Consider the following 16,784-nt stretch of genomic DNA (forward strand, 5'->3'; position numbering starts at 1 on the left):
GATTTCCTCCGGGTGCTCCGGTTTCCCCCACAGTCCAAAGACATGCGGTACAGGTGAATTGGGAAGGCTAAATTGTCCGTAGCGTATGATGTGAGTGAGTGTGTATGGATGTTTCCCAGAGATGGGTTGCGGCTGAAAGGGCATCAACTGCGTAAAACATATGCTGGATAAGTTGGCGGTTCATTCCGCTGTGGCGACCCCAGATTAATAAAGGGACTAAGCCGAAAAGAAAATGAATGAATGAACATTTACACATTACATCTTTGTTTTAGACAAAAACTCAACCAAAAGCACGGGAAATGAATTATAGTCATATAATGAAACAATCCACATCCACAAGCACCATACCTGTCAACACTGGTATGTGAAAATAAGGGATCCTCCACCCCCAGACCAGTTTAGATTTTAATATTATTATTATTATTATTATTATTATTATGTGTATATGTCTGTTCAAACACGCACTCAAAACCCAGAGTCTCCACTTTCGCTCCGCTTCAAATCGTGTATACAGAATCTGTGTGGGAAACAGCGTCTATTTATCACTATGGAGCACGCCTGACAGTCACGCATCGCTATATGAACTGACGGTTTTGAATATTGCATAGGAATGGTGCCTATAATAGAAAGGAAGGGAATCCTGCCATTGCGTTTAGGGAGGATTGGCTCTCTGATGATTATTAAAAATATGCGAGAAATACGAGAAAATGCTTTTACGGGATGATAGCAGGATATAATTTTTAAAATACGGGAGAATCCCATTGACAGCTATGACTAGCAACTTGATAAAAATTACAGTAAAATTTACAGTAACTTACAGGCAATTCTGTTTACCAATAAGACTGTAAATTTACAAGCACGCTGTAAAAATACTGTAACATTTACAGTAATTTACAGGCTATTTTGGTTCAGTTCAATTCATGTTTATTTCTATAGCGCTTTTACAATGTAGATTGTGTCAAAGCAGCTTAACATAGCCGTTCTAGTAAATTGAAACTGCTTCAGTCCAGTTTTCAGAGTTGAAGTTAAGTTTAGTTCAGTTCAGTGTGGTTTGATTTTCACTACTGAAAGTCTAAACACTGAAGAGCAAATCCAACAATGCGCAGCTCCAAAAAAATCCCAAACCAACCAAACCAGTGGCGACAGTGGTGAGGAACAAAACTTCCCCATTCGACGAAAGTGAAGGAAAGGAAACCTTGAGAGAAACCAGGCACAGCTGGGCTCGACCATTTCTCCTCTGGCCAAAGTTCTTGTGCAGAGCTGCATTCTAGGCGCCGGAGGCTGAAGAACGCTGGACATACATTATGGAGAAGATAAAGTCATGTGTAGGAATCGGTCTCATGCTCTCCACTCTTCCATGACGGCCACAGCATCTGCTCAGGATACGGCCTGGTCCAGGATTATGAACACCTCTAGAAGTCCTCTAAGGTTGCCAGTCTTACTGACAACCATAGACGACTTCTAGAGGTGTAAATTTACAAGCATGCTGTAAATAAATAAATTTTACATTATCAATTTGCAGAGCACATATAAATTTACAGTCTTTCTGGCAAACAAATTTGCCAGTAAGTTACTGTAAATTTTACAGTAAATTGTAATTATTAATTTACAGTGTGCTTTGTAAATTTAAAGTCACACTGCCAACAAAAGTACAGGTTTCCTATGCAAAGGGGGAAAACTGAAATAAGTCATTTACCACAGCTGTGAATCAGTCTCCTTGATGCTATCAGAATCTTGACTGCTGAAGATCCAACAATGCCTCGAGAAATTTACAGCTAGACTGTCACGTGACCACAGAATGCATGCTGCAATAATCTGTATTATTACAAATACAGTCAGTTGCTGTAAAATAATGCGGTAATTTTTACAGCAATTTGTTACAGTTCAGAGAAACAAACCAATAAATAGAAGACCCCAGTGTCATTCACACAACTACTGAACACCACCATGCGAACACACATAAAATTAATGCAACAATAGATGCAACATTTATTCATTTTCCTTCAGCTTAGTCTCTGATTTATCAGAGGTCACCACAGCGGAGAGAACCGCCAACTATTCAAGCATGTTTTACATAGCGGATGCCTTTCCAGCTGCAACCCAATACTGGAAAACACCCATACACACCACACACACACACTCTCTCTCTCTCTCTCTCTCTCTCTCTCTCTCTCTCTCTCTCACACACACACACACACACTTAGAATAATTTATTCATCTCATATACAACTGATTAAGCCAGGACTTGAACCAGCAACCTTCTTGCTGTGAGGCAACATTGCTAACCACTGTGTCACCATGCTGCCTTAGATGTAACATAAGCTCTAATGTACATAACCAACCTGAGGAAATGTAACTATTTTACATTTCGTCAGTTTAGGGGCTAATTCGTAAAGTCCAGTTGTACGAAATTATACACATTTTAAAAGGAGGCGCAACTCCACCCCTAAACCCAACTGTCATTGGGGGATAAGCAAATCCTGTGATTTCATACAAATTAGCCACCAAATTAAAAAGTTATGAATTGCCGTGAGATAGTATTGACATAACCTATAAGAAAAAAAAACAAAAAATAACTGTGAACAAAAAAAGTGAAGCGTCATACAGGGAAGTTTGGAGAAGCCAAATTACAGTAGTTTACTGTATTTATTAAGTAAACTTACTGTTAAACACTTTACATTTATTTTTAGTGTAGCATTTTTAGTTTTTTATTATTGAAAATCACAGTGTAGTATGACTGAAAGAATCACCAAAGCAAGGCCTGAAGACATCTATCACTGATCGCATGCATGTTAAACCAATGACACGTTTTAGGTCTTGTCTCACTATAAAAGATGCAAAGGCAAGCAAGCAATCAGATTACTTAAAGTAAGTCAGAGGAAGTGCCCTAAGGTTGATGTGAAAATGAGTCATCCAGTTCACTGCATGATAGAGTGAATGAGATGAACTTTTCATCCTTGAAACCATACATGCTAGTGAATAAAAGCCAAGGCATTTTATAAGTGTTTTGTTCCTGTTGGTTTTACTCACTGAACTGTTTAGTTTTCCATATCTGAATAAGAAAATCAATACTGTATTTTTTTGAGAGTGAAAGACTCTAAATGAGGCACGACATGAAATGAAAAAGCTGTAGAAAAACGCTTTTTGATAGGAAATGAAAATTATGATGTTTTTTTTTTGCAGTGAATATACACATTTTTAGTATAGAATAGACTAAGGGAAGAACTAGGAGGCAGTCATTTAATGCAGTCGTGAAGGTTTCTGACTGCACTGCGCCTTATGCAAACATGAATAGCATTTTTAAATAAAAATACCAAAGAAATAAGAGCTTCGATTTTTCAGTCAGATTTGAATTTTATTTAAAGTAATGCTGTGAGCGTGTGAATTCTTGTTTATCACATGCTGCATGACTGTCTGGGGGACCATTTAGTTGCTGTTGTGTACACACTACAGGAACGGGTTGGCAACAAAGGGCCATACATTAACCGATATTTCAACAGGAAGAAGCACAACATCCTTGGCTGGTCTACTAATTATGCGTCTGTAGGGGAGTTATAATGTAACAGGCTAAAATGTAACAAACAGTTTTAAGGTATTTGCTGATGGCTAACCAAGGCATGCTTCCGAGGTTTTCTTTCTTTATATATATATCTTTTATATATATCTTTTTATTGTTTTTAGCATAAGAAAATAAACAACATAAAAAGAACAAAAAACTACAAAGACCACATGATACTATGATCCAGAAAGCATAAGAGAATTTTTTTTTATTAAATATAAAAAATAAATAATTTACAGAGAAATGTGTAGGCTCCACAGCTCTACATGTGCCAAACCAATCCCACCTATAATGAGTTACAAGTCAGCATTATTGATATAAAACATAACTGGGTTACAGATTTAAAAAATATATATGTTTAGTTTGTTTGCTATCCCATATCGCATTTCTTCCATGGGCAACACATATCTTAAGCTCCTATTCCAGGTTTCAAAGACAGACGCGTAATCTGACTTCCAATTTTGTATAAACAGTTAAAGTCAGAATTATTAGCCCCTTTGTTTATTTTTCCCCCCAATTTCTATTAATGGAGAGAAGATTTTTTTTAAACATGTTTCTAAACCGAATAGTTTTAATAACTCATTTCTAATAACTGATTTATTTTATCTTTGCCATAAAGACAGTAATTAATATTTTACTATATATTTTTCAAAACATTTCTATACAGGTTAAAGTGACGTTTAAAGGCAGGTTAGGGTAATTAGACAAGTTATGTATAACGATGGTTTTTTCTGTAGACTATTGAGATAAAATATAGCTTTGAGGGGCTAATGATTTTGACATTAAAATGGTTTTTAAAAAATTTAAAACTGCTTTTATTTTAGCCAAAATAAAACAAATAAGACTTTCTCCAGAGGAAAAAAATATTATCAGACATACTGTGAAAATTTCCTTGCTCTGTTAAACATCATTTGGGAAATATTTAAAAAAAGAACAAAATTCAAAGGGAGGCTAATAATTCTGACTTCAACTGTAGTTCAGATATAAAATTAAAAACGATCTGCCAAAATGAACTAATTTTATGGCATGACCAGAATGAGTGAGTCAAAGTACCTTCAAAGTTTTTACATTTATTGCACAATAAGGATACATTTGGGAAAACCTCATGTAATTTTACTTTTGAATAATAAAGTCTGTGGATAACTTTAAATTGAATCAGTCTGTGTCTCACGTTGATAGAACAATTATGAATTTTGGAAAGATAATCTTTCCATGACTCATCTGATATCTCTGGCTTCTGAGGTTTACACCACAGTGTCGGTAGGCGTATTCCTGACAATTATTAAAAAAGTTCGGCAAAATTTGAATTTGAGAAACACAGAAGAATCCATTTTTGCAGCATAAAAGTATTTTTTATCATACTCTATTTTTTTATTAACACTAAATTTGTCAAAGTATGTTAGTAAAATCTTACATTGCGGTGCCTACCATATTTTAGGCAAAATGGAACCATTTTGAAAACACACAGTGACTGCTAGCCAGTTTTGAGGAAAATACGGCACAGTGGGTTTAGTTGTAACAGGGTGTTACAAATTAGCCATACACTGTTGGACACCAATTAAACGAACAAAATAATTGTTGAATTTTGAGTGTGATGTTAATGTAAGGTTTTTATTAGAAAATATTTTTTTAATCTAAAAAAATAATACATTTAATTGCTAATTATGCAAATAAATACATTGTATAATAATGGATAGTAATGCAAATAAATCCAAATGGGTTTATAAAATAGATAAATAATAAATAGTGCTATCTAGAATAAAAGGAAATATACTAATTAAAATAAACTGATTTTAAATTAATTGTGTGAAATCTGACTTCAAGCGCATTACAACTAACCCTCTGTCTGTCTGTCACTGCCCTGCAGGTGGAGGAAAAAGTAAAATTTTTACTTCTGATACTGTTGGAAATATTGCACATTGGTCAACCATAGGTCTGGTTTGTCTAACCCCATTACTTTGTTTATTAATTGGCCAAAACCAAAAAGTGTTACTTTGTGCCCCGCTCTCCCCTACACTCATTGTAAAAAAGTTACAGTGTTGAAAAACAAAATCGATTTTTGTTGGGACAACAAGAAGGAATCAAATGTAACATTTTAGTTTTTACAAATTTAAGTTGATGGAACATAAAAAAATTAAACTTGTCCCCCAAAAACCTCAAGAATTGTGTTGTTTCAGATGATTTTAAATAAGCAAAGGTGATTTTTTTGAGTGCTGTTTTGCAGTTAGAATGAAAAAAAAGGGACAACACAAAGGAGTACATTTTTGTTTGCAGATGTCATGGTTGCTGATGTTCTGTTTCAGGTCTACAAATCCTCCTTTTATATAATTCCATTTCCATTCTCACTGCATCTTCACATTTATTTAAATCTGACAAAGAGGACACACATTAAAAACAATCCTCCAGTTATTGATTTGCTTAAATGTAGAACCTAATTTTAATATCAGCCAGCTTACATCGAATTTCCTCATGGGGGTGTGAATTCGACTCAGAAATGGGGGGGGGGGGGGGGTAGCTCTCAAGTAGATCTGATGGTAAGTTAATACAGTTTATACAACAGTTCTGTCTGGTTCTCGAATCTGATTGGCTGATTGTCATGCGATATTCCCCTAATAACAGCACTCATACAGCCTCTTTACTCTTGTGTACAGAGGTGGGTAGAGTATCCAAAATCTATACTCAAGTAAAAGTACTTGCCGAAATTTTTACTCAGGTAAAAGTAACAATCTTAAAAGTTACTCGAGTAAGAGTACAAAAGTATCTGATGAAAAAATTACTCAAGTAAATTGTTACTTTTCATTATATAACTAATTTCCTATAACTACCCAGTGTGAAAGCAGCCTTGAGTCGCATTTAACATGCAACATTTTTCATGCTCATTGTCAATGCATCAGCACAACTTTGATAATACACACTGCGCAACTGTCGTTCACATTAAACAAGCACTTATTCACCTCACTGATATTGAGCATTTGTTAGCAATTTTCACAAAACTATTACTGTAGCAAGTGAACATCAAGGCTAAAGCCATGCGTTGTGTGTCCAATAGAAGGAACTAATGCCTTTCTATCAGCAAAATGACCTTTCACATACTTAGTGCCCCAGCAGAGCCAGTCCCCAAATATGACGGTGTTGTAAATAACTGCCCTGCCCAGTTACTACCCCGCTCTTCTGCCATCGCGAGGGCACCAAATGTATGCTTGGCACAGCCAACATGTCACCATGGTTACTGAGACTCAAGAGTGGCACATAGGCATAGGACACAAAGCTCAGTGGTACAATTGCTGTTCCAGTGCCACTTGGATACACTGGCATGCGGCCCAGAGAGGGAGACGAGAGGTATGTAGGCTACTACTGTAAGAATGGAGATGCATCCAAATAGTAGCGTCAAATCTACAGAAACCGCAACGTTTTGAAGGTCTAGCCTTGATGGGAAATTTTAACTGTGGAAGTTTTATTTTTGTGGCTGAAATAGGATTTAATGTATTTGCATTCTTGTTGGTTTGAATAATGTTTAGGTCACTTTCTTAGTAACAGTTGATTGCTTAATTGTTTTTATTTATACAAACATTTTTCCCTGTAGGTTGGTAGTGGCTGGAAAGGCATCCACTTTGTAAAACATATGCCGGAATAGTTGGTGATTCAATCCGCTGTAGCGACCCCTGATAAATAAGGGACTATTTCATCACTTAGAATTTCACCATATTCTAAGTCTACAGGACGTTTTACAAAATTTCATACATAAGTTAGGTGTCAGTCCTTGAATTCATTTGGCCAAGCAGGCTTCCTACACTGTAAACCCGAATTAGTTGACTTTACTAGATTGTTGCGTGGAAACCCGTTGCACGAAATAAGATTAGTTTTTACATTTATTCAACTAAACAGGCTAAGCTGTATTAAAAGAACATCTTTAGTGTTGTAGAAGACAAATCAAATTTGGATTAGTAGTCTTTACTAAAAATCATTAGTTCACATTACTAATTTTATAGAGGATATGTTTTGTAAAATGATTATTAAATTGAACGTAACATATATAATAATGTAAAAAAATGCTTTTATGCAATGATAATTGTTATATTTATGTAATCTATTATAATTAAAAATAATGCCACTGAAATTTTACAATTTTAAGCACAAAGAATCAAACAACGTTTCAATTTTTTTATTTTTGTTAAAGTTTCATTCACATTTCTTTCTGGCATTAGCAATCATTGCTAATAGAACAATTGTGCAAATTTTGCAGTGAATCGAAAAGCAATTTAATTATTTAATGTCTGTAGCTTGGGCTTTAAGTCATTGTAGCCCAACATGAGGAGAAATTTGTTGGATGAACAGAAAAGTGTTCTTCGTCGACTTGGGGTATAGTAGTCCAAAGAGAATGCACAGCTTTTGACAAGTCTTTGATGCAGTCCATCACAAGTTGTCCCTCAATGATCATCTTAACTGAGGCTTTGTCTGCAATAAGAATAGGATTTCAAGGTGGTGGAATGACTGGATCATCAGAGTCCTACCAACAGAGAGGAACAGTTATGTTTCTCATTACATAATTATCAATAATGTTTAACAAATAACTTTTATTGACAGAGACAAAAGATAATATGTGAATTGGTTTTGACCAATTTACTTTTGCTTCAGTTACACTGCAAAAGGTTTAATGCATTCTACAATGTTAAATTTAGCATTTACTTATTGAACCTCATTCCCAATTTAACTATAAGACTTGTGTATCTTCATCTTTCCCTCATTTTAAAGTCACAAAGCCAATTTATGTTTAAATTGAAGTTGGACTTTTAAAACGGGGACACAAAAATCACAGGTATCATTAAAAATAACTTAAACTGTGTTCTCAAGAAACAATCTTGTGGGTTGAATATATTATGACATGTTAGAGAGTTTAACAAGATGTTTTGCTATTCTTAAGTTTCAATGTTTTAAACCAAGTGTGAACGTTTCATAAAATGTAAGGACCATGCATTAATGGAAAGAATGTTTTCAAGGTCCTTTAATAAATCCATTGAAACAATATGTTACTTACAAAGCATGGTTTAAAGAAGTCTGCAGGCTTGTCCTCCAGGAGAATCAAAAGCCCTTTTAGGACCTAATATCTGTAGGCTCTTGAGTCTGTTAATAAATAAATGAATAAATAATTAAATAATGTTGGACAAACATTGTATTAGACAAACAATATAGTAACACTTGGGAAATTTTCAATAATTTAACTGTTAAAAAATAATGTAAATATATAATGGACATGAACCAACCTTGGTTTGCTGTAAAAGCTCTGACAACAGCTCTCCAACATTCCTCCTCTTTAACTGAAAGATCTCAATTAAACAGACTGTGTTGATCAAACATTTCGGTAACTCTTCATAATAACTACACACTATGAATCATTTATTAAGCATTAGCATCTAGTGAATTCATTATCTGTTAAGCAATAACTCTACATTAATAAACGTTAGTGAGCAGTTTAAAACTGCAGCTACAAATGCTGTATTATTGACTTATAAACACATTTATAATGTGCTTATTAAATGTACTTTCATACTTTGTTAATAATTTATTTTTCATTACTAAATGAAGTATTGCATTATTTACAAACCATTTGTATTTAAGAGTAGTTGAGAGTTTTTAGAATCATTCAGAATGAGTTAGTAATTATTAATAAACTATTGAAATCAATGTTTATATATCTTATCATTCAGGCACGTAGTAATGGTTACTATATATGTTAATAAATGCTTCATTAACTCAACTTCATGCAGTTTTCTGACCAATCTAAAGTGAGGACTATTTATGCTTTATAAATCCCTTATAAATGACAGTTAAAGGCTTAATATCAAATGAACAATAATCTTTGCAATCTTATCTAAAAAATAAAATTACTTTAAAGTTTAAACATTGCTGAATGACAAGAGTGTCAAAATACATAAAATTGGATAAACCAACAACAATAATATAATAATTTAACAATATAATAAGATGCAATGTTTAAACTGTACAGTAATTTTATTTTAGAGAAGGTTGCAAAGATTTATTTTTCATTTGATGCAGTTTATATGTGTATCTTCAACTGAATAGGAATGAATAGTGTCATTTATGTTGTTTTTCCTGTTTAGAATTTAACTGAGCCTTTAATTGTCATTTATAAGCAATTTATAAAGCATGAATAGTCTTCACTTTTGTTTAGGTCACAAAACTGGATGAAGTTGAGTTAATAAAGCATTTTTAAACATACAAATTAACTAATTGTAAATGCCTGAATAATAAGATATACAAATGTTGATTTCAATAATTTATTAATAATTTACTAACTCATTCTGACTGATCTTAAAAAACAGCCAACTACTCTTAAATAACTGGTTTGTTAATAATGCGATTACTTAATTTGTCAATGAAAAATGAATCATTAACAAAGTACGAAAAGTACAATTATTAAGCACATTATAATTGTGTTTGTAAGTCAATAATACAGCATGTGTAGCTGCAGTTATAAACTGCTTACTAACGTTTATCAACGTAGAGTTAATGCTTGACAAATAAAGAATTCACTATTTGCTAATGCTTAATAAATGATTTATAGTGTGTAGTTATTATAAAGTGTTACCAAATTCCCGCTTAAGGTTCTTTCCCACTGCTGAATTACAAGAACACCTGCAAAACAAGAGAAAAAAACAGAATATTAATATTTCTAAACTAAATCACTAAATACTTCAAATAAATTAAAAATAGGTCAATAATAACAAAGTAAATAATAAGTTGAAGTAATAATAAAGTAAATAATAAAGTGACACAAAATACTGTAAGCAACACCTAACAGTGAGATAAAATAATAATAGAAAAATGTTATTACATTCTTAAACATACCTGATCTACATCCAGCGTAGCAGGACCCACCTTATTGCAGGTTAAGACTCCTCCACTTTTTTGCAAACATAAGGTCCATCTTTAAACGGCAAATAAGAAATTTTAGGGAAAAAGTTTAGAAAAAGCTGCAACTATAACTGTAACTGTACTGTGAAAGTAAATCAATTTTGCTAGTGACCTCAACTTCTATACAGTTTAAGCAGTGCTTAATTTGTGATTTGAGAGGTCTCAGAACAGATAGGGGTAACTGATCCGGCATGTTACCCGAGGATGGAGAGGTGTCGCGCATGAAATTGGGGAGCGAGGGGTGTTGGTGCAGTGGATGGCGGAGGGGTGTCGCGGACGGCAGTGAAGAGGGTTGGGGTGTCGCGCAAGAAAACGAAAGTGAACAGCAGACGGGGGAGAAGGGCGGTTGAGGAGGGGGATCGGCAAAATGACGTGCCGGACCAATGTAAACTCGCCCTTCACAAAAAAAAATCAGTTTCATGTGAAACTTTTAGCGTTATTAAAGATTTATAATATTTAGCGTTAGCCGCTAGCATGTGCTCATGCATGGACTCGTGCTACTATTACGAACCAACACGACGTGTAATAATTATCACGTTTTACAGGGAACATGCTTTAAACAGTGAACATACAGAGAAACAGTAGATAACGTAAACGTTATAAACGGTGGCTAGACAGAAAAGGCAAATGTACATAATATTATAACCTAACTGTGAACTGACAGGGAAAATAGCGCTAACTGACACATTTATAGCAGAGACAATATTTTGAGTTCAGCATCAGTGTGGATTTTCAGTTCTCAGTTTTGTCAGAAAAACATATAAACTGATAAAAACTTCTTTGCACACTCACCGTGTCATGTTGATTTTCAAAAATCCGCGGTAACCCAGCATCCTAAAAGCTCCAGGCACTCACTGAGCGTTTTGCTCACGTCACCTCAGCCAATCAAGGCCCCACCCCTCTCTAACAAAAACATAAGGAAGGGAGTTGTCCCTGCTTAACATGATAAGTAAACTCATTTTTTCTTCTGATTAGTGCAAATAGCTAATTTGATTTAGTAATGACACAATTTCTTAAAGAACAATAAATAATTAGTAATGATCGCTTAAAATGTTTTATAAGCACAAAATCCGGGTTTACAGTGTAGGCTATTGATTTATGGGCTCTTCTTAAATTGTAGGCCGTGTCCTAGTGAGTGAGATGTGTCCTTCCATGTCCAGTCCTACTAAGGCTTCAAGGCTACAGTCCTGCTCAGCAGTAAATGCAGGAATGATAATCCTTTAGTGCATAGGATAGTCATAAATGTTTTCTCTGCTGTAGTCATTGGACAAACAAAATATGCGAGTTATTGTATTAAAAGATTATTATTAATTCAGTTATGTTGGGCCTAAATATGATCTACAGATTAAGGTTGATATTGTGGATAAACTGCCTTGCTATTTTCTTTGTTTATTTGCTCAATAGGCTTGGTGCAAGAAAAAGCAAGAAAGAATTGTCTAATTGAATGAATTGGAGTCAATAATGCACTTATACCCTAGGGATGGTTGGTTGAATAGTTTTTTAAAAAAGGAATGTAATGATCAAGGAACTTTACCGCAGCCAGGACAATGATATTTCGTACCACCTGAAAATAGTCCCAGTAACAGTGCTGTGTAATATCAGTGCGGCTGCTGAAGCCATAGCATGCGGTCAGAGTATAGTTCCTACCCAATCTTTGAAATTTGTTTTCATTTTTTCACTTTTATTTCACTTTTCATTTTCAGTCTTAATACATAATGTAACTACAGAAGTCAAGTTTTAAACAGAAAAATTATTTAACTTTTGTTTTTGTCTTTTAAACGAGATGCCAATGGTCTAATCCAGGGGTGTCCAAACTCAGTCCTGGAGGGCCGGTGTCCTGCAAAGTTTAGTTCCAACCACAATCAGACACACCTGGGCTAACTAATCAAGCTCTTACTAGGCTTTCTACAAACATCCTTGCAGCTGTGTTGAGGCAAGTTGGAGCGAAAATCTGCAGGACACTGGCCCTCCAGAACCGAGTTTGGACACCACTGATCTAATCAAATTCAACCAAGTGTGCTAAGATAAACAAAAAGTGTTCCAGACAGATCCAGAGATTGGCTGAATGGATTCAAAAATAGTAAAACTCAACTGTTTAACTGTTAAATTCTAGGGGACATGTAAAACAAGTCTATTTCAAAAACAAGTAGATTGTTCCTTTATGGTTTGGGTAGATTAGATGACATGTAAACGATCTTTTTAAATCAAAGTGTTTAGATGCAGCAGAAAAGGTTGGTAATAAAAATCTTAGCTGTTTTGACTAAGACCAAATTGTATTGGTAAGACGTGGAGTGTTCCTGGCCACTAATTCACCAGCAGCAGTATGATTGGGAAGGACAAGCCGACTGATGCATGTGGGCAACAAAGGGTATCCCTTCGGGTCAGTCCCAATAGAGGGTATACTGTGGCACAAATCACAAAAATTTGAATCCTTGTTATTGGAGCAATTTATCACACTTTGCCATGCATAAACACTATGAACGGCAGCTATGCTAATTATTCTCTTTATTCTCTATTTCCACCTGGGAATACTCATCCCGAAGCCCTCAGACCAGGCCGTATCCTGAGCAGCTGCTGTGTTGGTCATGGAGGAGTGGAGAGCATGAGATTGTTCCTGTGGCGCTCTAGGGACAGACGAGTCTTCGCTGAGGCCCAGTTTCCAGCCTTTGGTGCTTAGACTGCAGCTCTGCACAAGACGTTTGGCCAGTGGAGAAATGGTCGTACCCATCTGAGCCTGATTCTCTCGAGGTTTTTTTTTTCTTCACTTTGGCCAATTGGTGAAGTTTTTTCCTCACCGCTGTCGTCACTAGCCTGCATGGTTCGGGATCTGTAGAGCTGCGCAGAGATGGATTTACTCTTCAGTGTTTGGACTCTCAGTAGTGATTATTAAACCACACTGAACTGAGCTAAACTGAACTGAACTTAAACACTACAAACTGAACTACACTATTTTGAATTTACCATGATCTTTTATGTGAAGCTGCTTTGACACAATCTACATTGTAAAAGCGCTATACAAATAAAGGTGAATTGAATTCAAGTCTGCACTGGCAAGAACTTTGGCCAGTGGAGAACTAGTCGTGCCCAACTAAGGATTGTTTTTCTCAAGGTTTTTTCATTCACTTTCGTCAATTAGTGAAGTTTGATCCTCACCACAGTCTCCGCTGGCTCGCTTGACTAGGGACTTGTGGAGCTGCACATTGGTGGAATTGCTCTTCAGTTTTAGAGCTTTCAGCAGTGACATTTATATGACATTGAACTGAACTAAACTCAACTCTGAAAACTAGACAGAAGGAGTTTATATTTACTAGAACTTCAATGTTAAGCTGATTTGACAAAATCTACATTGTAAAATCCCTATAGAAATAAAGATGAATTGAATTGAACAAGCTGATGGAGGGTGGACTGATTCTCTGGGAAATGTCCTGGGAAACACTGGATTTGATCATTAATGTATAGGAAAGCGTGCTACCTACCTAAACATTGCTGCAGACCAGGTACATACCTTCATGAGGATTGTGTCCTTGGAAGTGGTAGAATAATGCTCTCTGCCACATTGTACATTGTTATTTAGGCACATGGAGGACCAAAAATCATATCAGTCAATGGTCATCATGTTTCAGCTAATCTGTGTTCACACGGAACTGGCTAGACATCTATTTATTTATCTCCTCTTGTGAGTTAAGTGCATAAAGCAAGAAAGACTGTTAATATTAGTAAATAGCCTTCACATTCATTACACATTTAATCACATTTGCATAAAGACCAACATTTAATCTTATGTTTAACGCAAAAAGAGAGAATAAAAGAGTGTAGAGATACTTGGACAATAAATGAGTAGGAAAGCAGCAGCGGATCTGTTTCCTCACGGCAAACCACTCATTAGACACAAAACTCAGATGTGTCCTCACCCACCTATTACCCATTTGGAGATTCGTCCTCGAAGGGATTCTCCTCGATGGCCTGTCAATCAATTCTAGACCTGCTACAGTCGCATAAATCTACATAGATTTAAGCACATTCTTTCTCCGCATAAAGCATTCACATTCAAGAAAGGCTTTTGATGGAACCAAGCATAGCTGACCCCTTTTTCCCCCAATATAGGGAAGACGAAGTGGACAGTGGTCAAAAGGAGGAGGCTCTCTTATCGTAATGAGCATAAAAGTGGATTTTAAATGCTTGTAAATGGCTGCATGCATGAGACAGAACGGATCGGTCCAGTGCGGCTGACCACTGTGCCATCGTGAACGTCCCATAAATGGGAGCGTTGTTAGCCAGCCGGAGGGAAACCCTTTCCCGGTGTACACTTATCTCCATTTGGACTCTCTGCTGAATGTCATTAACACACTGCTTCTAACAAGAACTGTGAAGAGCATAGTCCAACTTAACCTGATGAATATTCATCAGCTGGTACATGGAAAGGGATGAAGGGAGAGCTGGGGACTAATGGGAAGTAAAAGAATGAAAAGAACAAAACGGAAGAAGAAAACCCACAAGAAAGCAGAGAATGATTTGTGTACGTTGTTGTGAAGAGACATGAAAAACAGTGACACATCTGCACACACAATAGAGCTTAGAAATAGGACTATTGTTATACAAAAATGAAAATTAGACATGAATGTGTGTGTTTTATTAAATATGTTTATCGGCTTCCAAAGTTTTAGGTTAGTATTTAGACAATAAATATTTTAAAAATGTTCAATTTCTTATTTACACTTATATTTTGAATTTTATATTATAAATACGATAATAAGCAACAGAACCACTTTAAACACTGATGTCAAGTGAGCACTTGAGCACTAAATCAGCATATAGTGTTTTCAAGTGACAATAAAAATTGTAATATGTATGCAGAAAAATGTTTCACTTTGAAAGTACTCACCAGCCACTTTATTAGGTACACCTTACTAGGACCGGGTTGGACCCCTTTTTACCTTCAGAACTGCCTTAATCCTTCTTGGCATAGATTCGACAAGGTACTGGAAATATTCCTTGGAGATTCTGGTCTATGTTGACATGATAGCATCACACATTTGCTGCAAATGTGTCTGCTGCACATCCATGATGCAAATCTCCGGTTCCACTACATTCCAAAGGTACTTTATTGGATTGATATCTGATGACTGTGGAGGCCATTTGAGTACAGTGAACTCGTTGTCATGTTCAAGAAACCAGTCTGAGATGATTCGTGCTTTATGACATGGTGCGTTATCCTGCTGGAAGTAGCCATCAGAAGATGGTTGACACTATGGTCATAAAGGGATGGACACGGTCAGCAACAATACTCAGGTAGGCTGTGGCGTTGACACAATGCTCAATTTGTACTAATGGGCCCAAAGAGTGGGAAGAAAATATCCCCCACACCATTAAACCACCACCAGTCTGAACCGTTGATAGAAGGCAGGATGGATCCATGCTTTCATGTTGTTGATGTTAAATCTGTACCATCTTAATGTCGCAGCAGAAATCGAGACTCATAAGACCAGGCAACCTTTTTCCAATCTTCTATTGTCCAATTTTGGTGAGCCTGTGCGAATTGTCGCCTGTTTCCTGTTTTTAGCTGACAGAAGTGGCACCCGGTGTGGTCTTCCACTGCTGTAGCCCATCTAGCTCAAGGTCCAACGTGTTGTGCATTCAGAAATGCTCTTCTGCATACCTCAGTTGTAACGAGTGGTTATTTGACTTACTATTGCCTTTCTATCATCTCAAACCAGTCTGGCCATTCTCCTCTGACATCAGCAAGGCATTTGCTCCCACAAAACTGCCGCTCATTGCATATTTGGCACCAACAATCATGCCATGTACAAAGTCACTTAAATCACCTTTCTTCCCCATTCTTATGCTTGGTTTGAAGTGCAGCAGGTCGTCTAAACCAGGGATGTCAAACTCAATACCTGGAGGGCCGCAGCCCTGCACAGTTTACTTCCAACCCTAATTAAACACAGCTGATCAAATTAATTAAATCTTTCGGTCTTGTTTAAAACCTACAGGTAACTGTGCAGGGCTGGAACTAAACTGCAGGGCTCCGGCCCACCAGGAATTGAGTTTGATATCCCTAGTCTAAACAATGTCTACATGCCTAAATGCATTGAGTTGCTGCCATGTGATTGGCTGTTTAGAAATTTGCCTTAATGAGCATTTGGACAGGTGTACCTAATAAAGTGGCTAGTGAGTGTATATTATCATGGAAAAGTTATCATCTTTATATTGTAAATAAAACTAACGTTGGACATTATTGTTGTATTTTTGATTACATAAATGAGCATTAGAGGTTTAGTTCAAATCATATATC

The 16,784-nt window shown here is 36.0% G+C and overlaps 2 long non-coding RNA genes across 2 annotated transcripts; both read right to left on the reverse strand.

Moving 5' to 3' along the window:
• Positions 1–7,706: 7,706 nt before the first annotated feature.
• On the reverse strand, positions 7,707–9,051 carry LOC130232865 (uncharacterized). The gene is made up of 3 exons (XR_008838136.1): positions 8,821–9,051; positions 8,595–8,680; positions 7,707–8,066 (listed from the first exon to the last, which is right to left on the reverse strand). It is a non-coding gene; the product is annotated as an uncharacterized LOC130232865 (long non-coding RNA).
• Positions 9,052–9,509: 458 nt separating this feature from the next.
• On the reverse strand, positions 9,510–11,567 carry LOC130232866 (uncharacterized). Its single transcript, XR_008838137.1, has 3 exons — positions 11,285–11,567; positions 10,427–10,505; positions 9,510–10,213 (listed from the first exon to the last, which is right to left on the reverse strand). It is a non-coding gene; the product is annotated as an uncharacterized LOC130232866 (long non-coding RNA).
• Between the last annotated feature and the right edge of the window lie 5,217 nt (positions 11,568–16,784).

This window comes from Danio aesculapii, chromosome 7 (assembly GCF_903798145.1).
Source record: "Danio aesculapii chromosome 7, fDanAes4.1, whole genome shotgun sequence".
NCBI classification, from domain to species: domain Eukaryota; kingdom Metazoa; phylum Chordata; class Actinopteri; order Cypriniformes; family Danionidae; genus Danio; species Danio aesculapii.